Source organism: Mustela nivalis, assembly GCF_964662115.1.
Source record: "Mustela nivalis genome assembly, chromosome: 7".
Taxonomy (NCBI): Eukaryota; Metazoa; Chordata; class Mammalia; order Carnivora; family Mustelidae; genus Mustela; species Mustela nivalis.
In genome coordinates, this window is record NC_139026.1 from 19,059,387 (window position 1) to 19,086,819 (window position 27,433).

At 38.6% G+C, this 27,433-nt stretch overlaps 1 protein-coding gene across 1 annotated transcript in view; it reads right to left on the reverse strand.

Moving 5' to 3' along the window:
• SPIC (Spi-C transcription factor) overlaps positions 1-26,949 on the reverse strand; it is a 40,913-nt gene extending 13,964 nt beyond the window's left edge. The window contains exon 1 of the mRNA XM_082739169.1: positions 26,927-26,949. The gene's annotated coding sequence lies outside the window, so the exon portion shown is untranslated. The remainder of the gene's footprint in view (positions 1-26,926) is intronic.
• Positions 26,950-27,433: the final 484 nt, after the last annotated feature.

A 27,433-nucleotide genomic window follows, 5' to 3' on the forward strand; every position in this document is an offset into this window, starting at 1 on the left:
AGCTGCAGATTTGCAGAGAAGTCCAGTTCTCTTACTTAGCTAAAAGATCTATTGGAAATGGATTTTGGTGGCTCTGATGGAAATTGTGGGGTGCTCCTTCCACCTCTAATTCTTCCTTCCCAGTCCATCACAGGCCCACTTACCCATTCCATTTTACCTGTCCATCAGGGTCTGATCTAGTATCCACAAGGACCCAGCAGAAGTAACTTCCTTTCTGAAACACGCGTCTGAACCAACCTTACCTAACTGCAGCCTTCTACCATTTTAATAGATATCACATTTCGCCAGGGGGAAAACCACCTAAGAGTTTTTTGTAAACCTCGTGGGTGGGGAGAGAGACTTTTCTGTTTTGCATTGCTGGAATCTGAGCTCACCTTTGATACGAGAGTATTGTTCTGGACTGGCTACTTTTTGGACCCAATTTGTTATGCAAATGTAAACACACTTCTACTCTTCTGAAATGTAGATGTTATAGTAAAGACTGTATAACACTGTAATCACTGATGTTGATGAGGTTTTAATCTGTACCATTTCCCTGTCTACGCCCTCCGCTTTGTTCTATCCTATTCATTTATTAAACAAGTATGTATTTCTGAGCTTTTTTCTCTGGTGGACACTATGTAGTATCCAGGGACTATAACCTTGAACAAGTTCTATTGAGAAGAATTTCTTTTCTTTTTCAGGGCAAACTATGCAAGTGTTAGTACTAAGAGAATGATAAGAGAAGGTGATAGGGAGAGAGTATGTAGTCATGATGAATGGTCACAAAAATTCTGAGTAGGGAATGTGTGTGTGAGCTGAAATCTAATGAAAAGGAACAGTGAGCAAAAGAAATGCCGGGATGCCAAGATCCAGGGAAGTAGCTCCTGGCAGGGGAAGCAACAGGTGTAAAGAACCTTAGATAGAAATGAGTGTGGTTTAGGGTCCCCTGGTGGCTCAGTTGGTTAAGCGACTACCTTTGGCTCAGGTCATGATCCTGGAGTCCTGGAATCGAGTCCCACATCAGGCTCCTAGCTCCATGGGAAGTCGGTTTCTTCCTCTGACCTCCCTTCTCAGGCTCTCTCTCAAATAAGTAAATAAAATCTTAAAAAAAGAAATGAGTGTGGTTTCCTCCAGGCATAGGAGGAAAGCCCCAGGGGCTCAAGCTCAAGCAAAATGAACCCAGGGGCCTGAGAGGCAAAGTTAGAAAGTAGGAACGAGGGTCCAGAACAACCCATACATCATGCCAGAAGAACCAAAAAAATATTTCAGAAGACTCTAAAAATTGCATGTGATAGTAGTTAGTTACCTGCTTTGCCCCATTTTACAGATTAGAAATCTAAACCGAGGCTCAAAAAATCTTCATGGTTTTTCCTAAGGTCTAATTGCAAGTGAGAGAGTGGGTGGGCTGGATCTAGATTCAGGTCTAGATGTGGGAGACAGGCCGGGCTGGGTCTAGATTTAGGTAATTTTATAAACACACTCTCAGCCACCATGCTGGAGCCCTGTGTCTGCAGGTTAGGTTCCCCCTGACCAGGGTTCTCAGCCCACATGGCTGTCTCTGTAGCACCCAGCAGGTGCTTGCAGGAGTGCAGGCTCGGTACAAATTTGAAATGAATGGAAAAATAAGAGAACTTTCTAAGCCAGTATTCTCCCAACTGGTGTCTGTAGAGTTTATTCTGCAAGATATTGTTAAATGGACCCTGAAAAAGAATTGAGTGGCAGTCAAGCTTGCTGTTTAGAACTTCCTCAGCCAGGCTCAGTTTGTAGAGTATGTGACTCTTGACCTTGGGGTTGAGTTCAAGCCCCACATTGTGGGGTAGATTGTACCTAAAAAAAAAAAAAAAAAAAAAAAAAATCTGGGACACCTATGTGGTTCAGTCTGTTAATCTCTTGGTTTCGGCTCAGGTCAAGATCTCAGGATGAGGAGATTGAGTCTGGTGCACTGAGTGTGGGGTCTGCTTGACATTCTTCCTCTGCCTAAAATAAATAAATAAGATTTATCTTAAAAAAAAAAATCTTTAAGAATTTCTTTAGCCAAAGCAGTGAACACACTGATTTTTTTTTTTTTTTTTGACATAACCCAATATTACAGGGAAGAAAACAGAAACGTAGTTTTGTGTCCTTTGTAGGGCTAAGATGTTAAAACACTTGAAACAACTTGAAAAGATGATGCAGGTCCTTTTAGCATTTTAGAGGTCAAGTCTTCTGTTCCTGAAGAATCTACTGAAAGCAGTGAGTTCCGTTCCCAGGAAAATGCTATCAGCACACATTACCAGGCAACCTTCCGAGTAAGGCCAAGAGAGTCCAATTTAGGAACTCCTGCAATATTGGATTTTCAAAACCACCTTCTTTGTCAGAGAGAGAGAGAGAAAAAAGAGAGCACAAGCAGGGGGAGTGGCAGGCAGAGCAGGCAAAACAGGCAGAGGGAGAAGCAGGCTCACTTCCGAGCAGGGAACCAGACGTAGGACACAAACCCAGGACCCTGGGATCATGACCCGAGCTGAAGGCAGTAGCTTAACCAAATGAGCCACCCAGGCATTCCCCTCCACCCTCCCTTAAAAAAAAAAAAAAAAAAAAAGGTTTTATTTATCCATCTGTTGGAGGGAGAGAGAGAAGACAACCAGGGGGAGCACCAGGCAGAGAGAGAAGCAGGCTCCCCACGGGGCAAGGAGCCCAAAGTGGGTGGGACTCCATCCCAGGACCCTGGGATCATTACCTGAGCCAAAGGCAGATGCTCAACCTCAACTGACTGAGCCACTCAGGTGTCCCTAAGTACTGCTTCTTAAACCATTTATACCCAATAGACAAACACATAACAGAACTTTATTGAGGTGGATATCAATGATTCCCTCAACACCAGAACTGAGCTGAAGTAACAGAGGCCCTAAAGAGAGGATTCTTGATGAAGTCTCTTTTGCAGAAGTTCATTGTCCTCAGCAGTAACAGATTATTATAGAGAACCTTAAGCAACAGATGTTCTGAATTCTAAATCATACGGTACTTAGCTTCAGGTGGGAGACTGCATTTTCTGAGAAGAGAGAGCTTCATATATATATATACACACATATATATATATATACACATATATGTATGTATGTGTGTGTGTGTGTGTGTGTTTTGAGAGAGAGAGGGGGAGAGCCCCCACAAGTGGGGTGGAGAGGGACAGAAGGAGAGGGAGAGGGAAAATCTCAAGCAGACTCCATGCTTAGCACAGAGCCCAATATGGGGCTTAATTTTGGGACCCTGAGATCATGATTTGAGCTGAAATCAAAAGTTCCAGGTGCCCCTAGAGAGCTTCAGAAGACAGGAAAAGGGAGACTAAATTCAAGCTCTTACCATTCTTCCTACTTGAATAACTCCATTATTAGTTAGGTCCCTCAAAAAAATAAAAAATAGTACTACCATACGATTCAGTATCCACTACGGGGTATTTACCCAAACAATACAAAAACACTAATTCAAAAAGATATATGCATTCCTATGTTTACTACAGCATTATTTACAATAGCTGAATTATGGAAGCAGCCCAAATGTCCATCGACAGAGGGGTGAATGGATAAAGAAGATTTGGTGAGAGATGCCTTAGTTAAGCATCTGACTCTTGATTTTGGTTCAGGTCATGATCTCAGGGTCATGAGACCAAGTCATCTGTTGGGATACATGCTAAGCATGGAGCCTGCTTAAGATTATCTCTCTTCGTCTCCCTCTGCCTAACCACCATCTCCCCCACAACTCACATATGCACTCTCTCATTCTAAGAAAGAAAGAAAGGAGGAAAGGAAGATGTGGTACAAATATACAATGGAATATTACTCAGCCATAAAAAGAAAAAAATCTTGCTGTTTAAAACAACATGAATGGGGGGCGCCTGGGTGGCTCAGTGGGTTAAAGCCTCTGCCTTCTGCTCAGGTCATGACCTCAGGGTCCTGGGATCGAGCCCCGCATTGGGCTCTCTGCTCAGCAAGGAGCCTGCTTCCTCCTCTCTATCCGCCTGCTTCTCTGCCTACTAGTGATCTCTGTCAAATAAATAAATAAAATCTTAAACAACAACAACAACATGAATGGATCTGAAAGGTATAACTAAGTGAAATAGAGAAAGATAAATATGATATGATTTCACTGATCTGTAGAATTTAAAAATCAAAACAAATGAACGAAGACAAAAAAAAAAAGAGAGAGACAAACCAAAAATCAGAATCTGAACTATAGAGAACAAACTGATGGTTACCAGAGGAGAGGTAAGATGGAGGGGGACAGGGGTGAAACAGGTGCTCATTCATGTATCATGTATATATGATACATCAACATGTATCATGATGAACACGGAGTAGTGCATATCATTGCAGAATCACTCTACTGTTCACCTGAAGCCAGTATAACACTACATGTTAACTATACTGCAAGTTTAAAAATAATAATAAAATAATAATAATAAAGAAATATCTTCCATTGTTTAGGGGATCAAAGAACTGAGTCTTAAACTTATTAAGATCTCAGGCACCTGAGTGGCTCAATGGGTTAAGCGTATGCCTTCCGCTCAGGTCGTGATCCTGGGGTCCTCAGCGGGAGGCCTGCTTCCCCCTCTCGCTCTGCCTGCTGCTCCTCCTGCTTGTACCCTCCCTCTCTCTGTGAGTCAAATAAATAAATAAAATAAAATAAGAAAAACTTAGTAAGATCTCTGAAAACCTAGCAAGCAAATAATATTACTAGATTTGGAGAAAGTGCTAGAAAATTTCTCATATCAGAGTAGGAGAATTCATAGAATCACAGATTATAAGACAACTAGTCCTCACTCTCACTTTAATAATTAATTACACTAGATGATTCTTTGAAATTTTTCGAGACTTATTTAATGATCCAACATAGGGCCTTTATTAATGAATGTTCCATTTGTATTTGGAAGAATGTATATTTTACGATTATTATACATATTGCCTGATAAATGTTAGATCTAGTTCACTGATAACATTGTTCAAATTTTCCATATTCTTACTCTTTTTGGCCTTCATATTTTATCAGTTATAAAGATTACAGAAGATTACAGAGATTACAAGGAGTAATGTCCAACCATAATTGTGGATTTGTCTATTTCTGCCTTTATTTCTGTTCATTCTTGCTTCATGTATTTTGAAGCTCTATTATTAGATGCATACTCACTTGGAAATGCATCTTCTAGCATCATAAAATTTCTGTATTTTTTAAAAATATTCCTTTCTGGTAATCCTTGAAGTCTACTTTGATATTAACCACAGTAGCTCTCTTATCCTTTTTACTTCTGACATGTCTAATCTGTCTGTGTCTTTGTATTTAAAATATGTCTTTTGGGGTGCTGGGGGAGGTTCAGTGGGTTAAACATCCAACTCAGGTTGTGATCTGAGGGTTGTGATTTCAGGGTCATAATATCGAGCCAGGTGTCGGGCTCTAGCTCAGCCCGGAGTCTGCTTCCCTCTTTCTTTCCCCTCCTCTGTGTGGCCCTCCCACTGCTTACTCACTGTTTCTCTAAAGTAAATAAATATATAAATCTTAAAAAAAAAAAAAAGAAAGAAAGTTAAGTCTGCTATCATCCTATTCGTTTTCCAGTTGTCCTATTTATTTTTTGTTCCTTGTTCCTTTCTTTCTTGCTTTCTTTTGGATAAAACAGGTATTTCTATTATTTCATTTTATTTTCTCTTTTAGCTTTTTATATTTTGATTATATGTTATGGTATTTCTGTAATTTTTTTAATTCATTTTTTTCTGTAATTTTTTTTAAAAGGGGAAAAAATTTTTAGACACTTTATTTATTGATTTGACAGAGAGAGACACAGCAAGAGAGGAAACACAGGCAGGGGGAGTGGGAGAGGGAGAAGCAGGCTCCCCGCTGAGCAGGGAACCCCCCCCCCCCATGTGGGACTTGATCCCAGGACCCTGGGATCATGACCTGAGCCAAAGGTAGACAGTTACTAGCTGAGCCACCCAGATGCCCCAACTTCTGTAATTTTTGAGTTACCATTCTACCATTTCATGTATCAGATAAGAACCTTATCACAGTATATAGTTGGCCGTTTAAAAACACAGGTTTGAACTGTGCAGGTCCCCCTATATACAGACTTTTTAAAATAAACACTGTACAGTGCTGTAAATGTATATTCTCTTCCTTATGATTTTCTTAATAACTTTTCCCTCTAGCTTTATTATAAGAATACAGGACATGATACAAGACATGTGTTAATCAGCTGATTAATGTTATCAGTAAGGTTTACTGTCAACAGTAGGCTTAACAGTAATTAAGTTTGGGGGGAGTCAAAACTTATGCAAAGATATTCGACTATGCAGGGGGTGTTGATGCCCCAATTCCTATGTTGTTCAAAAGTCAACTGTAATTTCATTTATATCCCTTTCTATCCTTTGTGCTAAACTTGTCATATATTTACTTCTACTTATGTTATAATAGATTATTTAACCTCACAATAATGCTGTGAAGTGGTGTTACAATATGAGGGTTTTTTTTGCTTGTTTGTTTGTTTTTTAAGATTTTATTTGTCAGAGAAACAGAGAGGACACACAAGCATAGGGAACGATAGGCAGGGAGAAGCAGGCTTGTAGCTGAGCAGGGAGTCTGATGTGGGACTCAATCCCAGCACCCTGAGATCATGAGCTGAGCCCAAAGCAGACGCTGAAACGACTGAACCACCCAGGTGTCCTACCTGTGAGTTCTGATTCTGGATCCGGATCTCCTATCTGTGTAAGCTGGGGCAGCTTACTTAACCTTTCTATTTCCTCTCTGCAAAATGCTGATAATGATTTTACTTACACATAGAGTTTTGAAAATCTGAGGGAATCCATGTAATAATGTACTTTCGACTGTCCTGGCATTTAATAAATGCTCAACAAGTTAGGTACTGCTTTATAATTATCCCCCTTCACTGAGGAAGCAATCGAGGTTCTGGGAATGTAAGTGCCTTACTCAAGGTCACACCTTTAGTGAGTGGTAGAGAGGTGAAGGTTTTTCAAACCAGTTTTATCTGACTCCAATCGAAGACTTTTAACCATTCAAGCAGACTATGCTTCCTTATCTTTGGAGTGAAACGAACAAAATGAGAATGAGAATAAGAATTTGATAATGGCTTGGGGCGTCTGGGTGGCTCAGTCATTGGGCTGCTGCCCAGGTCAAGATCCGAGAGTCCTAGGACCAGGACCTGAGTCAGGCTCCCTGCTCAGTGGGTAGCCTGCTTCTGTCTCCCACTCCTCCTGCTTATGTTCTTCCTCTCACTGTGTTTCTCTCTGTCAAATAAATAAAATTTTAAAAATCTAAAAAAAAAAACAAAACTTGACAGTGGCTCTAGAGAGGTCTTATTGAGATGATGGAGAAGAGTAGTAAACATATCCTATGGTAGCTGTGCCTTCACCAAAACTGTGCATCTTCTACCACATCTGGGACCTACAGCCTAGCTGGCAAGCAGCAGAGCCAGGACTCAAAACCCAGCTCTTCTCTTGCCATATCTGGTGCCTCTTTCCAATAACCAGGGTACAAATATTCTCCATAGTCCCTATGTATTTATGGTAAAATAGCTCTTATCAGTGTTCATACTCTTTGACATAAGAGTAGTGAAAAACTGGAGTGCCTGGGTGGCTCAGTTAAGTGTCTGCTTTCCTCTGGGGTCATGATCCCAGGGTCCTGAGATCAAGCCCCATGTTGAGCTTCATGCTCAGCAGGGAGTCTGCCTCTGCCTCTCCCCTACACCTGCTTTCTCCCTTTCTCTCAAAAAAAAAAACCAAAACCAAAACCAAAACCAAAAAAACCACAAAAAACAAAAAAAAACCTAGTGCAAAACCAGCCGGCTCCATAGCGAAGGAGAGACAACAGATGTACATGCATGGTCTCAGTGGAGGGCTGCACGGGTGGTGATTTGTTATCCCATGTTCTTTTTTTAATTATTTAAGCCAACATATAATATATCATTAGTTTTTGATGTAATGTTCAATGATTGATTAGTTGCATGTAACACCCAGTGCTCATCACCTCATGTGCCCTTCTCAAGGCCCATCACCCAGTTACCCATCCACCCACCCGCCTCCCTTTTTGCAACCCTCAGTTTGTTTCCCAGCATCAAGAGTCTCTCTCGGTTTGTCTCCCTCTCTGATTTCTTCCCATTCCCCATTCAATTTTTCACTCCCTGTCCTTATGATCCTCTACACTATTACTTACATTCTGTATAAGTGAAACCACATGATAATTATCTTTATCTGATCGACTTATTTCACTTAGCATAATACCTTCCAGTTCCATCCATGTCAATGTAAATAGTAGTTTGTTTTTTTTTAAAGATTTTATTTATTTGAGAGAGACAGAGAGAGCATGAGTGGGAGGAGGGGGCAGAGGGAGAAGCAGACTCCTTGCTGAGCAGGGAGCGGGATTCGGGGTTTGATTCCAGGACCCTGAGAACATGACCTGAGCTGAAGGCAGCACTTAGCTGACTGAGCTACCCAGGTGCCCCCTATGTACTTGATAGTTATCCTGTGTTCTAAATCATGACTGATCTTGTGCAGGGACACTCTCTCTGACAACCTACTGGTACACTTGACTGCGTTCTAGGTAGGTGAACCTAGTTTAGGTGAACTTAACCATAGCTGAATTCTTAATAGATCCTTATCTTCAATCCAGAGAGCAAGTATCCCTCTTCCCTTTAGCCCTTCTGGCCTCAGAAGCTTCTAAACTCAAACTGCTCACTGGCCTGGGAAAGGGAAGAGGAATGACCTCCCTCCCCCCTCTTACTGGGGTCATCATGTCTATTTCACTTTCTAGTTCACCAGGAAGATAGGCTTACAATTGGTTCTGCTTCATCTCTAGGTCCTTTTGGTTAGATTTTTTTTTTTTCCCTAGCAGTTTATGAGTGTTAGCCCTATGTTTTAACAAAATCCATTAACAAGGCTACAATGTCCTTGGATATGGAGAATCAGCAACCCAATGCTACAGAAGTTAACTGGTTAACTGGTTAACTGGTAGGAAACTGGTAGGGAAAGTGGGGTGGAGTTGGGGATGGGATACTCTGAACTCAAAGCAGTTTGGGAAACTGACACTTAATAAGATCCCAAGTTACAGCTAAGGTATGTGTCTATAACTGGCTCTAAGTTTCTAGAACCAGTTGGCATGCATTATGAAAATATATAATATTTTATATTAAACTTTTATCAGATAACTGAAATTAATAATTAAAATACTCATTTTTTACCCACTTAAGCCCTGGGGATAAAAATATATGTTTATAAAAAATAAAAAATTAATAAAAAAAAAGAAAAATTAAAAAAAAAGAAAATACTCATTTTTTAAAATCTACTGAATGCCTTTGGTATGGTTAGAAAAGAAAAATTACAGGGTGCCTGGATGGCTCAGTTGCTTAAGCGTCTGCCTTTGGCTCATGTCATGATCCAAGATCCTGGAGTTAAGTCCCACAGAGGTCTCCTTGCTCAGCGGGAAGTTTTCTTCTCCCTCTGCCTACCATTCTCCTATTCTCCCTGCTTGTGCACTCTCTCTGACAAATAGATAAAATCTTCAAAAAAAAAAAAAAAGGATTTTGTTATTTTCAGCATTACCTCTGCTGTATAGCACTTTGACAACTCCAGAGAGGAAATGAATAGTTCTCATATGTCTTTTGCTTTCCTGAAGCAGGTGGCAAAACACTCTAACCCAACATGGGACCTCAGTGAAGGTCAGCTGAATAAATGAGGGCCATGTATCATTTTCACTCACAAAAGCCCATGAGGCTGGCAAGGCAAGTCTTACCACCATATTGCTGACGAGGAAACTGACACTCAGATCAGAAATCACTCAGTGAGTTAGTGTTACTTAGAATTCAGGTTTCCTCATTTGCAATTTAGCTTTCAGATATCATCCCTGGAAAATGTTGGCAGATACCAACATTGTCTTTTTTTAATTTTTACTTTCATGTTTTTCATCAATGTCCTCTTATTTGCAATTTGGGCTGACTGCCCTCTGGAAGCAAATATATAAAGTATGATGCTCAGGTATCCTGCTTTATGGTTTGCAGTTGACTCAAGGTGTCAGTCTGCTTCTGTTTTAACTATACCCATCTCGATATGCTATTGTAATCTTAGGAAAACTTCTTTTCATTCTGTGAATGTCTGTAAGTATATAAACACTTATACGTGAGTGACAGGATAGCTGTACAAAGATGGTGTTAGCAGCCATGTCTACAATAGAAAAGATCTGCAACAACTCGTATCTCTACAGAGATGGAAAGAAAGAGGTGTTTATATAAATACACAAACACACACAAAGATAAATACATACATACACACATGAATATCCGCACTGGCAAGAGAATGAATAAATTGTGCTATGTTCAAATAATGGAATCATATAGAAGAATGAAAATGAATAAACTCCAGCTAAATGCAATGACAAGGAAGAATCTTGATTACAATGTTCAGTGAAAAAATAAAACCTAGGGATGCCTGGGTGGCTCAGTGGGTTAAAGCCTCTGCCTTTGGCTCAGGTCATGATCCCATGTCCTGGAATCAAGCCCTGCATCTGGGGCTCTCTGCTCAGCCAGAAGCCTGCTTCCTTCTCTCTCTCTGCCTGCCTCTCTGCCTGCTTGTGATCTCTGTCAAATAAATAAATAAAATCTTAAAAAAAAAAAAAAAGTAAAACCTAGAGGTGGCTCAGTTGGTTAAGCTTCTGCCTTTGGCTCAGGTTAGGATCCTGGAGTCCCTGGATCTGGTCCCGCATTGGGGTCCCTGCTCAGCCAGGAGTCTGCTTCTCCCTTTGTCCCTCACCCTCCTCGTGTTCTCTCTCGCCCACGAGCTCTCTCTCTCTCTCTCTTTCAAATAAATAAATAAAATCTAAATAAAAAAAGAGTAAAACCCAGATAACCACTTAAAATATAGCAAGGTTTTTAGAGTTCAAAACCAACTAAACAATATATTTTAATCAGGTTTTTTTCTTTCTTTCCTAATTTTTTCTCTTATCTATCATCTATCTATCTATCTATCATCTATATTTCTGTCATTTATGTAGCCTATTATCTTTCCATGGGTGTGTTTGTGTGTGTGTGTGGGGGGGGTGTTTGGAAACCAAAGGGAGTAATAAGCACAAAGTTTAGAGCAGTGGATACTCCTGAGAATGGAAAAGCCAGGAGATTCAAGGAAGTAGTACATAATTTATTAAAAATGTTTTAGTTTGGGGGCACCTGGGTGGCTCAGTGGGTTAAAGCCTCTGCCTTCAGCTCAGGTCATGATCCCAGGGTTCTGGGATTTTATTTATTTGAGAGAGCGAGCGAGAGAGAGAGAGAGATCACGAGCAGGGGGAAAGATAGAGGGAGAAACAGACTCCTGCTGACTCCCACGTAAGGCTCTCCTCTTGGCGGGGAGCCTGCTTCCTCCCGTCTCTCTCACTGCCTGCCTCTCTGCCTACTTGTGATCTCTGTCTGTCAAATAAATAAATAAAAATCTAAAAAAATAAATGTTTCCGTTTCTGGGTCAGTGGAACCTGGGTGGTGCAGTAGGCTGACTGTCCAACACTTTGTTTTGACGCAGGTCATGATCTCAGGCTCTGTGCTCAGTGTGAAGTCTAACAGAGATTCTCGGCCACCCCCTCTGCCCCTCCTCTTCGTGCTCTGTCTCTCAAATAAATAAATAAATCTTTATAATTTCCTTAAGATTTTATTTATTTGAGAGAGCGAGAGAGAGAGAGAGATCATGAGCAGAGGGAAAGATAGAGGGAAAAACAGACTCCCTGCTGATCAGGGATCCCAACGTGGGACTCCATCCCAAGACCCTGGGATGATGACCTATACACTTAACCAACTGACCCACTCAGGTACCCAACAAATAAATTCTTTTAAATGTACATTTTTTTAAAAAGTATACATTTATGACAAAAATTTAGAAATATGACAGTAATGAAAAAGTCTCACCATTTAGAAAGCCAGTTTCGTCCCTCACACCTCAGCCTCCAATCAATTCTAAGTGCAATTTCTTGTTTGAAGCCCTTCGTTAAATGGGAATAACTTTTCCATCAGGTAGCAGTGCACTTTGCAAACGGACTCTAGAATCATGTTTCTTGGCATGCTACTTTGGAAAAATATAAAAGCAGACCCACCTGATTTTAAATATATTTGGTAAGGCATCTATGCTCTCTAATTTTGTTTAATGAGAAACCAAAAAGCCCGGTTACTTTACTTCTGCATTCATGGCACCAACTCCCACGGTTTCTGTGGAGAAGTAGTCACAGATTGAATTGTCAGATCTGTGGTACTGATTTGTGCTAATGTGCCTAAATGTTCATGTGTTTACAAGGATCGCCATCAGAGAGGTTCAAAGTAAGAGTCTCTCAGGAGCTTGGACAGAGGAAACATAATATTGCTCCCAGTTAGATGAAACCTCAAGGAGAATAAAAATAAGCTCAAAACCTCCTGAAAGAAATGGGTGAGCCAGAATAGCCAAAAAGAGATTGAGTCATTCAGGAGGGAAAGTTGCTAATCCTCAGAGAAAGAAGCCTATTCTAGAACTATCCAAGAAGTATACAGAAGGAGAGGTAAACTGCTTCTGGGGAAAACCACCTCTATTGTGGAGATGGATGCTGGGTGTGGTAGAACACTCCGGAATCTCTTAGGAGACCCTCTTCACGGTGGGATGCAGAGACAGATAAGGGTGGGCTGGGCAGGTAGTTTCCAGGAATAACAACCTACAATATCTAAACCTAATCTATCATCACAAACATATAGCGGTGAAGGAAATATATTTACCTGAATTCCTTTTGAGGACAGTGTTATAATAAGTCGGAAAAAAAATGTTTGATCAACTGTGGGGCAGTTTGGGGAAGTGAAACACATGGACCTCGGTGGGACAGTCCGGGCAGAAAAAGCCATCGAGGAAATAGCAGGTCAAGGGCTCAAAGACACAATGGCTCCATGGGCTTCTTAGGAGGGAGGGTCCCGTTTAATTAAAGGATTATATTGTTTGCTTTGAGGCACTGAATAAAGTGATCTTTATCTGACCTTTCCTGCAGTCAGAACTCACTTTAAATACTTCAAATGTCAGACATGTTAGGGATAGGGATTTGAGTGTGTACGAAATTAGGAGCCTACCCTTTTTGTTTCCATCTTTTTTGCTGCATTAAACATTCACTGCAGCTTGCTCTTGGGAGGCGAGGCATTTAAATTCCCCTGCAGGCCTTTACACCAGGAATACATAAAAACCATGGGTAGACTTGCCCTACTAGGAATTTTAGCCTGATTTTGTACCTGTCATTTCAATCCCTGAAATTGGATTAAGGCAATCCCTGTTGTTAATGTCCTCAGGCCATTTTCAGTAGAAGATTGCATCATAGCCTCAAATTACTTCTACATTGTTTCAAGTAAAATGTTCAGCAGACAGTAAAGAGTCATCAGACACATAGGTTAGGCAAATAGAAGGAGATCCGGTAGTTGACAGAAAATAAAGATAACCACACAAGGGCTTCTCACGCTGGGCTTCTCAATCCAGACTTAAAAATTATTGTATTTATAGTGTTTAAGGAGATAAAACAGAAGATTGAAAATCTCACCAGAGAACTGGCAATTGTTATTTTTTGTTAAAAGCAGAGTTGGGGGGGGGGGGCTGGCAGGTATGAAGGACCAAATAGACATTTTAGAATGGAAAAATGCAAAACCACAAATAAGAACAAAATACATCCATTCATGCTTTCTCTATTTTACAAAACTAAAAATAATTTTGTTGATCTTTTCAAAAAATTTAAACTTGCTTTTATTGTTTCTTTGATTCATTCTCACATTTAATATATCTTTCATTTATTCTCTTTGGATTTATTCTGTATTTCCTTTCTAATGTCTTATTTGGGATATTTGTCTTTAATACTTATTTGTGTTTGGTTTTGTTGTTGTTGTTGTTCTTTTTTTTTCTTCTTTCTTTTTTTTTTTTTTTACCACTATGAGCCTATTTAAGACTAAAAACAGGGGCGCCTGGGTGGCTCAGTGGGTTAAGCCGCTGCCTTTGGCTCAGGTCATGATCTCAGGGTCCTGGGATCGAGCCCCACATCAGCCTCTCTGCTCAGCAGGGAGCCTGCTTCCCTCTCTCTTTCTCTGCCTGCCTCTCTGCCTACTTGTGATCTCTGTCTGTCAAATAAATAAATAAAATCTTTAAAGGAAAAAAAAAGACTAAAAACATAACTTTGGCTCTATCTCACAAATTCGGATACAGAATATTTTCACTGTCATCCTGTCCTAATTATTTGTTAACTTTCATTATGATTTCCTCCTTGACCCAGGAGTTATTTATAACTATGTTTTTAATTTGTAATACAGTATCTCAAGGTCTTTTAATATTAACTTCTTTGTTATTAACTACCAATTCAATAGTGAGTGATTAGACCATGCTCTCTAATCACTATTAAGAAAAATCAGTAGCAAAAACAGAAACCAGTAAATTTTTTCTGTGAAGAACCAAGTCATAAATATTTTAGGCTTTGTGAACAATTTATGGTTTCTGTTGCACAGTGTTCAGTGAAATATTCTGTAACTATTACAGTGAGATACTTTTTTATATCGATGTAGAATTCTAAGATACATTATTAAATTAAAAGATGCACAATACTAGTGTATGTAGAAGAATTTGATTGTACTTATAAGGCTATTTTTAGTATTATATGTGCTTCATACACTAGCCTGGAAGGATGCATAAGAACTGTTAAAAACTGTTAAAAAATGAGTATCTTGGGGAACACTAGAGTTTGGGTACAAGAGAGCAAAGACTTGCTTTTCACTATGTAGTGTTTGGTACTCTTTCAATTTCTTTTTTATCATATGTATTACCTAGTTAAAAAAAAGTGAAATCTTTTCAAAAATAAGAGGATGGCATTTTGTCATAAAACACATGTTTAATATATGCTTTCCTCCTTCGTAAAAGAAAAATTTCACAATTGGAGATAAAAGAGGGGATGAGTTAAGAATGTCCTTACCGTGATGAACACTGAGTGGGATTGGTATTGTTCTTAGTTCACAGTTCAAGGAAGTCAACTTGATTTTTGCTTCTACAAACTATAAACTAACACTATATTAACAGAAAAAAAAAATTGTACACCAATGGGGTTTAAAACCCAAAAGCCAGGGGTGCCTGGGTGGCTCAGTTGGTTAAGCACCCCACTCTTGGTTTTGGCTCTGGTCATGATCTCGGGGAGTCAGGATCCTGAGACGAAGCCTGGGTCAGGCTCAGTGCTCAGAGGGGAGTCTGCTTGAAGATTCTCTCCTTCTGCCCCTCCTCCCATTCACATTTGCATGAGAGCTCTCTCTGACAAATAAATAAAGCTTAAAAAAAAATAAAAACCAGAATATTGATATTGATAAAAAATAGTTTTCTTTTTATCATTCTCAGTGATCCCTCCTTATTTATTGCTCTAACCCCATTACAGACAGCTTCTTCAATCATTTTCTAAAGGTCATCAGAAGTTAATACCTTAATTCTTTTTTTTAAAGATTTTATTTATTTATTTGACAGAGATCGCAAGTAGGCAGAGAGACAAGCAGAGAGAGGAGGAAGCAGACTCCCTGCTGAGCAGAGAGCCCGATGCTGGGCTTGATTCCAGAACCCTGGGATCATGACCTGAGCTGAAGGCAGAGGCTTTAACCCACTGAGCCACCCAGGTGCCCCTAATACCTTAATTCTTTGAATTATGCATCCTGTACCACCATCACCAAATATTTTGAAAATCTTTAGTAATTTTACCTTCATCTTTTCCAATCATTTCCATACTTAACATAGTAAGAAAAAATTTCCAAGTCAATTGTCTCAATAATTTCTTAATTTTAGCCATCATTGTCTTCCTTTTATTATTTTTTTTCAGATCAAGATCAAGAATTGCAATTTTTAACTCTTTTGTATCACTGATTTAATGTCCATCACAGAAGAAAAGGCCTCTTTAACTTTTGACTTTTGTGATATATTCAGTTCAATTAAAAAAAATCAATGTTGGGGTGATTGGTTCTTGATCTAGGATTTGTGAGTATGAGCCCCACATTGAACACAGAGCCTACTTTTCTTTTTAATTAGTTATTGAGAATCATTAAAAGATAAACTGAGGCACATTAAAGTTTACAAGAGTTTATATGAGCAAATATCGATTTGAACTGGGCAGCACCAAACCAAAAGTGGTTAAAAGCACTCCCCTGACAGAAGCTAGGGGAAAGGTTCTTAGGCTCCTGTAGAGCAGATAGAGAAGCAAAGCAAGGAAATTGACTGGCTACAGCTTAAGCGATTGTTTTATACAAGAAAGCCTAGTTAGCTGTTTGTGACTGTTTTTTTTTTAAATGTCTTTCTCTCTCTCTTTTTTTTAAGATTTTATTTATTTATTTAACAGAGCGAGAAAGCATACACAAGCAGGGGGAGTGGAGTCTGGAGCAGGAGCAAGGATCCTGATGTGGGGCTCCATCTCAGGACCCTGGAATCATGACCTGAGCCAAAGGCAGAAGCTTAACTTACTGAGGTATCCAGATGTCCTGGTTGTTCTTAAATTTCATCCTCTTGCATATGAGTGCATTTACACTGATTGATTGTGTCCTAGGTTTTGGTTTGCTTATGTTGGCTATCAAGGAAGGCATGAGTCACCTCAGTCTAATAGTCTCTTTGTTTTTTGCTTTAACAGATATAATTTACATTAAAAAAAAATGTACCCACTTCAACTCTGTACATTTCAAGTGTGTTCAGTTTGCTCAATTTAGTATTGTACTGGAGTCCTAAGCAGTGTAATAAGACAAGAAAGGGGAATAAAAAGCATACAGGCTGGAAAGGAAGCTGTAAAATTGTCTTTACTTAAAGATGATTTAAAGGTGATTAGTTATGTATACAATACTCAAAAATCCACAAAAATGCTACTGCTACTAATACATGAATTTAACAAGGTGGAAGAATATAAGACTAATATAAAAAAATTAATAGTATATTTTCTATATATTGCCAACAAACAATTGGACATTGAAATTTGAAGATAGTATCTTTTATAATAGCATTTTAAAAACACAAAATACTTAAGGATAAATATGTTTAAGACCTGAGCACTGAAAACATTGTTGAAAGATATTGAAGAGTATTTAAATGAGTGGAGAGTTATACAATGTTCATGGATTAGAAAGCTAAATATTAAGAAGTCAAATACTCTCAAATTTAACTATAGATTCTAGACGATGTCAATCAAAATGCAGCACATGACTTGTAGAAATTGACAAGTTGATTATAAAATTTATGTAGAAGTTCAAAGAATGTAAAGTAGGCAATTATATAAAAGTAGAACAATGTTGGAGACTTACCAAAAACTCACAGTAATTGTATCATAGTGTGCTATTGGCATAAGGATAGACGTATAGATCAGTGGAAAAGATCAGAGCATCCAGAAATAAACTTATGCGTGTATGGTTGACTAATTTTTTAAAAGATTTTATTTATTTGACAGAGAGAGATCACAGGTAGGCAGAGAGGCAGGCAGAGAGAGAGAGAGAGAGAGAGAGAGAGAGAGAGAGGAGGAAGCAGGCTCTCCACTGAGCAGAGAGCCCAATGTGGGACTCGATCCCAGGACCCTGAGATCATGACCTGAGCTGAAAGCAGAGGCTTAACCCACTGAGCCACCCAGATGCCCCCTTGACTAATTTTTTAAAGTGAATCTGGAATAACTTTATATACAGAAGGGAAAAAAAAAACCCTGAATTTTACCTTATAACATATATAAAAGTTAACTCAAAACAATTTGAAGATTTAGAATAAAGAGGTAAAACTTAAAAACTTCAATATAAAAACATAAAAAGATTTATGCCTTTATGTTTGGGAAAGGTTCCTAAAATAAGATACAAAATACACAGAACCTAAAACAGTGGAATTGATAAATTGAACTTCATATAAATTTATACCTTGGTTCTTCAAGAGATCCTGAAAAGATAATGAAATACCAAGCTACAAACTGGGAGAATATATATGCAAAACTTATTTCTGATAAAGGGCTTATATCCAGAACATTAGAAAAAAATTAAAACTCAATAATAAGACTAAAACTCAAGTTTAAAAAGAGGACAAAAGATTTTAATAAACACTTCACTAAAGAGAAATATATAAGTGATAAACACATGAAAAGATGCTCAGCATCATTCATCATTGGGGACTTTCAAATAAAAATCACAAAGAGCTACATCTACACACATACTAGAATGGGTATAATTAAAAAGATTGAAAATTGCTAAGTGTTAGTAAGGATATGAAGCAATTGGAACTCTCATACATTGCTGGTGGGAATATGAAATTATATAGCCATTTGGAAAATAGTCTGTTCGTTTCTTATAAAGTTGAACATGCACCTACTATATGATCCAGGCATTCCACTTTTAAAGATATTTGCTCAAGAGAAATGAATACATGTTCACACAAAGACTTGTATAAAAATGATCATAGCAGCTTTATTCATAAAGTGCCCAAACTGGAAATAATCCAAATTTCCATCAACTCTTGAATGAATAAACAAATTGCGGTATGGCCATACAATGGAATTTTACTGAGGAGAAAAAGGAACAAACTATTTTATACACCCACTCAACATGGATGAATTTCAAAAGCATTTTGCTTAGTAAAAGAATTCAGATACAAAAGACACCATACTGTAAGATTCAATTTATATGAAATTCTAGAACAAGAAAAATTATAGTGTCACAGACCAGATCAATAGCTATCCAGGGTCTTTTTTTCAATTTAAGAAATCAAGAGCAATGGTTAAGAGCTCAGACTCTTAAGGTTGGAGACAGACTTTTTGGGTTGAAATCCCACCTCTGCCATTTTCCAAATTTAATTTTTCCTGTGCCTAATATCAATAACACTAAAAATGACGTCACTGACATTACTTATAACATGGCCCAGAGGAGTTAAATAACTTGCCCAAGTTCACATAGCAGTATCTACCTGTGGGAAATCTTCACTTTTATGGTGACACCATGTAGAGACAAATTAATCCTGACCCTCCTATTTAAAACCTGGAATTCAGCAAAATTCAGCTTAACCCATTGATGATTGAGCCTATACAAAAAACAGTACAAGACTTCTGTCCTTTCAGTCCTGAAAGTCTTTAGGGAGCTATATGAGGAAACAGCTGGAGGAGTTGTGCAAGACCAATAGACGCAGGAAAAGAATTTTGAAAGTTTAGTTATGTGTGGATATGAGATGAAGGTCTGCATGAATCAGGAAAAGCCACAGAGAGAAGGGACCTTGGAAAGGCACTCTAAAATATCATACTCAGAACTGTTCTCAGAAGAAATTCTAGGCCCCTAGGATACTGTAGTGGGGCCTGACTTATTCCCATATAACTATGGTTTAAGTGGGAGCCGATCTCAATTCTGTTCAGCTAATAGTTTTTATCTCTTTTAAAATATGAGTTATTGGCAATGTAGTATGTGCCTTGCATTGTTCTGAGCACCTTGTCTTTGTCAAATCATTTATTCTAAACTTCTTGCATTATTCAGAAGCATGTGTGCTGAAAAGAGGTATTAAAAAGATTTCCATCGTCTTTCAGAAATGATGATGACTCATTAGGTAGGACAAATCTGTAGGACATGGAAAAATGCTCTGTTAAACATTTCTTTTGTATAGAAGTGATTTTGTTTTCTCAGAGTTTCTCTCTGCTTTGTAATATTCTGATTTATGACCTATTTATATCCCTTTTAAACAAAACTTTACTGCCCCAGTTTAAGGTCTTCTACACAATGGTGATTCAAAAACTCTTCTGACCTGGGGAAAGGAGATTGGGAAATTTTGCCATTTGTTTGCTTGCTTTTTTTCAGGTAATTTACATGTCCCCATGCTTTAGGGGAGGATGGGAAGCCACCAGTATCTGTGTTTTATTGTTGAGTGATTGATTCAGTGCATCAATACTTTAAGCAAGAATGAGTTTGAATGGAAGAGGTGGTTTTTCTAAATCGCAGTCACCCCCACCAGAACTTGGATGTCTATTGCCAGAATGAATGCCTTTGCTTTCAAAGGGGATTTCCATTTCTCCTCAGTTTTTATATTTCCATGGAAATAATGGTTACAAAAATTCATGGCCCCTTCTGACCACCCCACTCAGAAACTTCTTTTTTTCACTCCTTCAAACCTCCAATGAGAGGGAATCATAACTTTGCTTTGAAAAGCAAGCCTAGTGAATCAAAAGCCTTTTGATAAAGAAAGACAATTGCATTTGGATTCTACCAGCCTAATCTACAGTGAATTATCTACAGTGAGTTATGTAGCATTCTGTACATACCCTTGCCAAAAACTTAATTTTCTGTGGCCAGAGTAGTGCCTGGTGCCAAAGAGACCACAAATAAATGTTTCTTTTTTTTTTTAACTTTCTATTTTGAAATAAGTCAAGATTTAAATAATTTTAAGAATATTACAGATTTGGCAAATGTTAATGACTTGCTATATTTGCTTATCTTTTTTATTTACACATGTATTTACAAATCCTTTGACCGCAAGTTTTAGACCTCATGGCTTATGTCTAGATAGTTCAATGTATATGTCCTAAAAACAAAGACCTTCTCTTCTATAACTGTGAGATAATAGAAGATATATATTGGTCTCTGCCTCTGGTTCCTGACACAGAATTCCTGGAACTATTATAAGTTCCTAAGTGATAAGAGTAGTACGAACATCTTTTGTTCTATTGAAGTGACTCTGGGTGGGCTCCTGGATGGCTCCTGGATAGGGGTAGTCACAAGAAAGACATAGCCTTGTTTAGAAGGTTGGCATCTTCAGCCCCAACTCCCAGTTCTCCAGAGAGGGGATAGGGGCTAGAAATGGAGTTAATATTTGATCATACCCATGTGAAGAAGCCTCCGTAAAAATCACAATAGTATGGGGTTTGGTGAGCTTCTAGATTGGTGAACATATCCACATTGGAGGGTGACACACCCCAACGCTGTGGGGACAGAAGCTCTTATAATCAGAATCCTTCCAGACCTTTCCTTATGTGTCTCTTCATCTGGCTATTCATCTGTATCCTTTAGAATATCCTTGAATGAACTCATAAATGTTAAGAGTTTCCCTAATTCTGTGAGCCTCTCTAGTAAATTAATCAAATTCAAGGAGAGGGTCACCAGGACCTCCAATGTATAACTGCCTGGTCAGAAACAGGTGACCGCCTGGGCTTATGATTGGCATCTGGACTGAACCCTACATGTAGTATCTGACACTATCTCCAGGTAAATAGTGTTAGAATGGAGTTAAATTGTAGGACACTCAGTTGGTGTCACAATTAATTACTTGGTGTGGGGGGAAAAAATCTCCACACATCTGGTGGCCAGAAGTGTTTTTTGTGAGCAATAAAGGAGACTCACAGGGAAGAAACACATAGGTGGAAAACTGAGGTTTTTCCTTGCAGCAACCTTGATATGATGACCTTCAGACAGCTGTCTCTGATATCCACTGCAGGGACTAATTAAAATAATAACAAAAACTAATTTTTGTTTAACACTTACTTTGTGCTAGGTCAAGAATTAGTAAGTCTTTATTACATTCATTGTTTTGTTTAATCCTCATTACAGGCAAATGAACTGCCAACACTCTCATTATGATCAGTTTCCAAAGGAAGAAAATAAAGGATTAGTTAATTTGCTCAAGGTCACAATTGCTAAGTGGGATCAGAGATTTGAACCAACATGTCAGGTGCTAAAGCCTGTGCTCCTAGCCGCTCTGACTTAATCTCACCTATGTGATTCATCAGAGTAAGGCTTTGAAGAACAACAGATTGGTTTTTAATAATAAGAATTATAAAATCCATTTGTGTGATGATAAATGACCTCAATTTAGCTATTCCGTTGAAAAAGTGTCTATTGTTAATGTCACCAGTAGTGGAGAAAACTGAGACCATGTGTATCCTGATGAGACACTGAGAACACAGTATGTGCAACATTTCAGCCCAAAGTTCCTGATCTGAATCTAATTGAAAGAAAACCTGAATTGAGTTTATAAACTCAAATTATGAAATAACTGGCCAGCACTCTTCAAAAATGCCAGTGTTATGATGGATAAAGAAAAACTGAGGAACTCCTCCAGACGTAAGGGGATTAAGAACCACAAATGGCAATGTGTGATCTTGAATTGCCTCCTTGAAGCAAGGTTTTAAAGAATGTGGGCCCTTAAAACTTTCTCAACCTTTTTTGTCATGGGGGTGGGGCCATGGGATCAATTCTGGTCACAGGACTACAAGTGGAAGTCCCGCGTGCTGCTTCTGGACAGAGGTCCTCACGAGCTAGTGTACTGCCACCATCTTGCTCTCACCCTGCCATCATGACCTTGGAGGCTGTATGTTCTCGGTGGAGTAGTTATAAGATGGGGATGGGTTGCCTATCACATACAGGATTCAAATGAATAAGAAGTAAATCCTTTTGCCTTAAGCCACTGAAATTTCAAAGTTTATATTTTACTATAGTAGAATCTAACATTTTGTTGATTAATTTAAGCAATATCCACATGTGTGGATATATATAATATCCACAAAAATGTGAATAATGATAATTATTCAAAAGACTAAGTATACTTTTGATTTTATCTTTACTGATAGTTGACTCTGTGTTTACTGATAGTCAACAAATATTTATTGAGTGCTGACTACAAGCCTGATTGTTCTGGTAAGTGGCAAGTGAAACCAGAATTCCTGTAATCATGGTAGTAATAGTCCAATGGGAGAGACAGGCATTCATTGAATAATGACATAAGTAGTTGCAAAATGCTCTGCTTGGAGGAAGAGAGAGGACGAGAGTGCTACGAGAGTCTGTAACTAAGAAATGTGCTCTATCACTAGCTGGGTGAGCTTGGGTACCTTGGCTTGGCAGGCAAGGTGGGTGGGAAGCAGGGAAGCAGGCTCCCTGCTGAGCAGAGAGCCCAATGTGGGGCTCAATCCCAGGACCCTGGGATCATGACCCAAGCTGAAGATAGAGGCTTTATTTAACCCATTGAGCCACCCAGGCGTCCCCCTGTATGAACACTTTTTAAGTGAGAAAAAAACTAATTTAGCAGAAACACTGGCTAGCAGATAAGGCAACGTGACTTCTTTTCAAACCACTAATTTAAATCTAATACTGTTAGGCAGTCTCTCTCAATGTTTTTGCTGAAACTTTGGAATAATGCTTACTAATCATCTTCAGGGGAACTTTGTGAACTATGAGTAAGCAAGTTTCATTGAGTAAGAAAGGCAGGAGGTTTATGTCCATTTAGCAAAGATGAGCCTCTCTGGGGTAGAATTTGAAAAGTACCAATAGAAAGCTGCAAGAGGGAGAAATATCTCCTCTACTAGTTACCTGAAACCTTATAATATTCATGACTTCAGAAAATGTTTGAATTACAATGAAAGTATTAATTGGGGAGAACACTTATTAATAATTTCTTTTTTCCTAATACTTGAGTGTGAATGTCTTGTAATAGTTGGAAGTCACTAAGGAATAAACGAAGGAAAGAGCTCAGAAAGATCTAGAACTTGATAGACTTGGCCAGAGACTTGGGTCTGAATGCACAGAGGTTAGTATCTCTAGGAGGGCCCTTGCTGCAAGGCAGAAGAGACAACCCGAATGAAGGATCAAGGAATAATATTACTTGGTACTGTTGCCAAGGGCTGATAATCAACACCTGGCATGTTCATTACCAAATTAACTTATTACCTAATACCAAGCACTATAATAATGTGGAATACTGGTCTTACACAGTCTAAGGAAAGAAATACAGTCTAAGTACTGTAAGCCAGAGAAGAAAGGGGTGTGATCTTTTTTTCCCTGAAGTGACTGGAAGTCTTTGCTATGAATTTCATAACATCTGTATACCCTAGATAGGTGTCAAAGAGGAAAAGGACAGAAAAAATTAGCACTAAGTTCAATTCATGTGACTTTGTTTCCCACGTTGATGCCAGCGAAAAAGCCAATACATAGCTGCAAAATAACTAAAAAAAAAAAAAATACATGACTAAGCAAAACTGATATTAATAAGTCAGTTCTTCTTTTTGTAAAGGACTCGAAACTTGCTAACATAATAGGAGCAGTTTTCTCATGCCCAAGGCACCATTTTCACATCCCACATTTTGCCAGTTTGGTATTTCCTTCCTTATTGCTTGAAAGATTGTCAGAATTTTTGAAAGGAGAGAAGAATTCAATTAAAATGCATGTAAACTCTTCTTTAAGAATTCTGGTAGAACAAGAAGAATGTTAAAAATCAGAAACAACTGAATATCAGGGTGTTTGTTTTTGTTTTTTGTGTTTTGAGAAGGCAAGGAACTCTGGTTAATATTCTATATCCTTGGGGGAAAATGTTGTAATTGTGTTAAAAGTAAGTATGAGTGTTTTCATTCATTGAAGCATAATAATTCACTTTATTTCATATGATTCTTGTGTTGTCTCAAACGAAAGGTCCACATGTAGCTTATAAGGAATTTAAGGAAAAAAGAAAAAAATTTCCCCATAATAATACATGTCTTTTTACAGAAGGGACATTGGGGATCCAGTGATTTTTCCAATCTTTTTTTTTCTTTTTCTTTTTTATTTTTTAGCAGAGGAACTGATTTTTATAATAAACTCTCATCTGGAAGATCAACACATAAAACACATGAATACTACTCTTGAGAGAGTATTGGGCCCCAATCCAATGTCAATCCAGTACTTACTTCAAATGAAATTTCTTTGATTCATTAGTTTATCACCAGAGTCCAGCAGAAAATCTGGCATATAGTAGGGCCTTGATATATATTTGTTGAAGGAATATATTATCCTGCCTCAGTCAATGACAGAGAGAGGCTATCCCTTATAATATACATTAGACAATTTACAAAAATAAATAACTAATAATAGAAACTATTATTTAGTGTATTACTTTTAATAGCAATTGGCCAGGTAATAGTTGGCCTTAAAATACATTTTGGTAGGAGGCAAAGCAGTGTGAATTCATTTTCATTTGAGAAGTGTATTTTGAGTTCAACAGTGCTGAAGTGAACTGGAAGGATCAAGTAGCGGCTGCCCACTTTGCCCAGACACTGTTCCCCAGTCCTTGTATGACTGGCTCCTTCTCATCTTTCACCCTTCAGGCTTCAGCTAAAATGTCACCTCCTTCAAGACCTTCCCTGACCCTTCCATCTAAAATAGCCCCTTCTACCCAGTTAGTTACATTTGATCACATTACCCTACCCATTTCCTCCATAGCATTTATTGCAGTCTACATATAGCTTGTTTATTTATTTGTTTATATGCTGAATGCAACACATTCTCCTTTGCAGGGGAGTACCCAGGACTAAACACAGTGGCTGGCCTATCACCTGGGCTCAATGATATCTGTTCAATGAATGGATAAATAAATAACTAAACATGTGTAGTGCCCAAGTGCACACACCTGCTTGTGATGAACTTAGAATTTAAAAGGAGGAAAGGGGCCCCTGGGTAGCTCAGCTGGTTAAAGCCTCTGCCTTCGGCTCGGGTCATGATCCCAGGGTCCTGGGATTGAGCCCCAAATCAGGCTTTCTGCTCAGCAGGGAGCCTGCTTCCTCCTCTCTCTCTGCCTGCCTCTTTGCCTACTTATGATCCTTATCTGTCAAATAAATAAATAAAATCTTAAAAAAAAAAAAAGGAGGGACATTTGGCTCTCTCGCTTGATAGAGCATGTGACTTTTGAACTCAGGTCCTGAGTTCAAGCCCCATGTTGGGTGTAGAGATTACATAGAAAAAAGAAGGAAAGGGGCACCTGGGTGGCTCAGTGGGTTGGGCCTCTGTCTTCGGCTCGGGTCATGATCTCAGTGTCCTGGGATCGAGCCTCGTATTGGGCTCTCTGCTCAGAGGGGAGCCTGCTTCCCCCTCTCTCTCTACCTGCCTCTCTGTCTACTTGTGATCCTTGTCAAATAAATAAATAAAATATTTAAAAAATGAAAAAAGAAAAAAGAAGGAAAGAAAGAATTTAAAAGGAGTTTGGGTTCAGGTTGTGCTTGTAATGGCTAGGAATCCCAACCCTGGTGAGGGAATCTGGAGAAATAGAAGACTTTAAAATCAGTTAATATCAGCTACCTGCTTGAAAACAATAGACCCACTTTTTTCCATCTTTGATACTTATCCTCACTTTTCTCAGTTGTAAATGACAATAATAACATCAATTTTCAAATCCAGTCATAAAACGTCAACTTTATGGTGCCTGGCTGGCATGTGTCTTTTGGTGTCCAGGTTGTGAGTTTGAGCCTCACGTTGGGTTTAGAGATTACGTTAAAAAATAAACTTTAAAAACAGAACAAAACAGGGGCACCTGGGTGGCTCAGTTGGTTAAGCATCTGGTTCTTGATCTCAGTTCAGGTCTTGATCTCAGCATCGTGATTTCAAGCCCCACATTGGGCTCCTCACCAGTGTGGAGACTCCTTATGTAGATAAATAAACATTAACAAAACAAAACAAAAAAAACCTCAATTTTGATGTCCATTACTAAGCATCTCTTTTTGCCATGCATGCCAATAAGGCTCATGGGAGGGAAGAGGATTCTATGGGAGCACTTCATTGTGTGTGTTTAGCGGTGGGAGTGGGGTGGTGTGTGTGACTTGTCTTAAACTAAGGAATATAGTTTTATTAAATGGAGTGAGACCCAACTCAGAATATCTGGACTTTAGCTGAAGAGGGTCTACCAGAGATGATCTTGCATGAAAAACCCCTGAGCTTCATAGAGACTTATTCCAAGGAAATTACTGTAGAGGAAAGCCAATTTTGAGAGTTGCATGTTGTTTATCACTCAGATTTGAAGGGCTTGTGCATCATTTCAAAGCCAATAACTAGATAAGTTGCTCTGACACAAAAGGGTTCACCTATGTCTCTCATCTCTTGGAGTCTGAGAGGACATATCTGTGGGATACGCAGGGCAAGGAGCTGGAAGTCTTCTAGTCACATATAAAGAATGAGACAAAGAAACACTGTCTGTTGATGTTAATGAATTTTTACCTTTTCATTTCACTTTTTCCTCCTGTTCTTCTGCAGTAGAACATTTCGCCGCTGTTTAAAAAGAGTGAGGTAAATTTATGTGTATTGATATAGAGCATGTGCCAAGATACATTATTGTTAAGTTTTAAAAGATACAGAACAGTGTGAATATTATGCTACCATGTAGATTAAGGGACGCATACATATACAAGTATACTTTGGAGATATTACAGGTTTAGTTCCAGACCACTACAGTAAAGCAAATATCATAATAAAGCAAGTAAAATAAAGTTTTTGGTTTCTCAGTCTATATAAAAGTTGTGTTTAATCATACTATAGTCTACTAAGTGCGCAATAGCTTTATGTCCTAAAAAAAAAAAAAAAAATGTATATTTGCTACAAACAAGGCGAGGTTGAGGAGCACCAACCTCCATACAGTCAAAAATCCACAAAATAACTTCTCTTCTCCAAAATTTAACTCCTAATAACCTATTATTGACCAAATGCCTTACTGACAACAATAGTAAT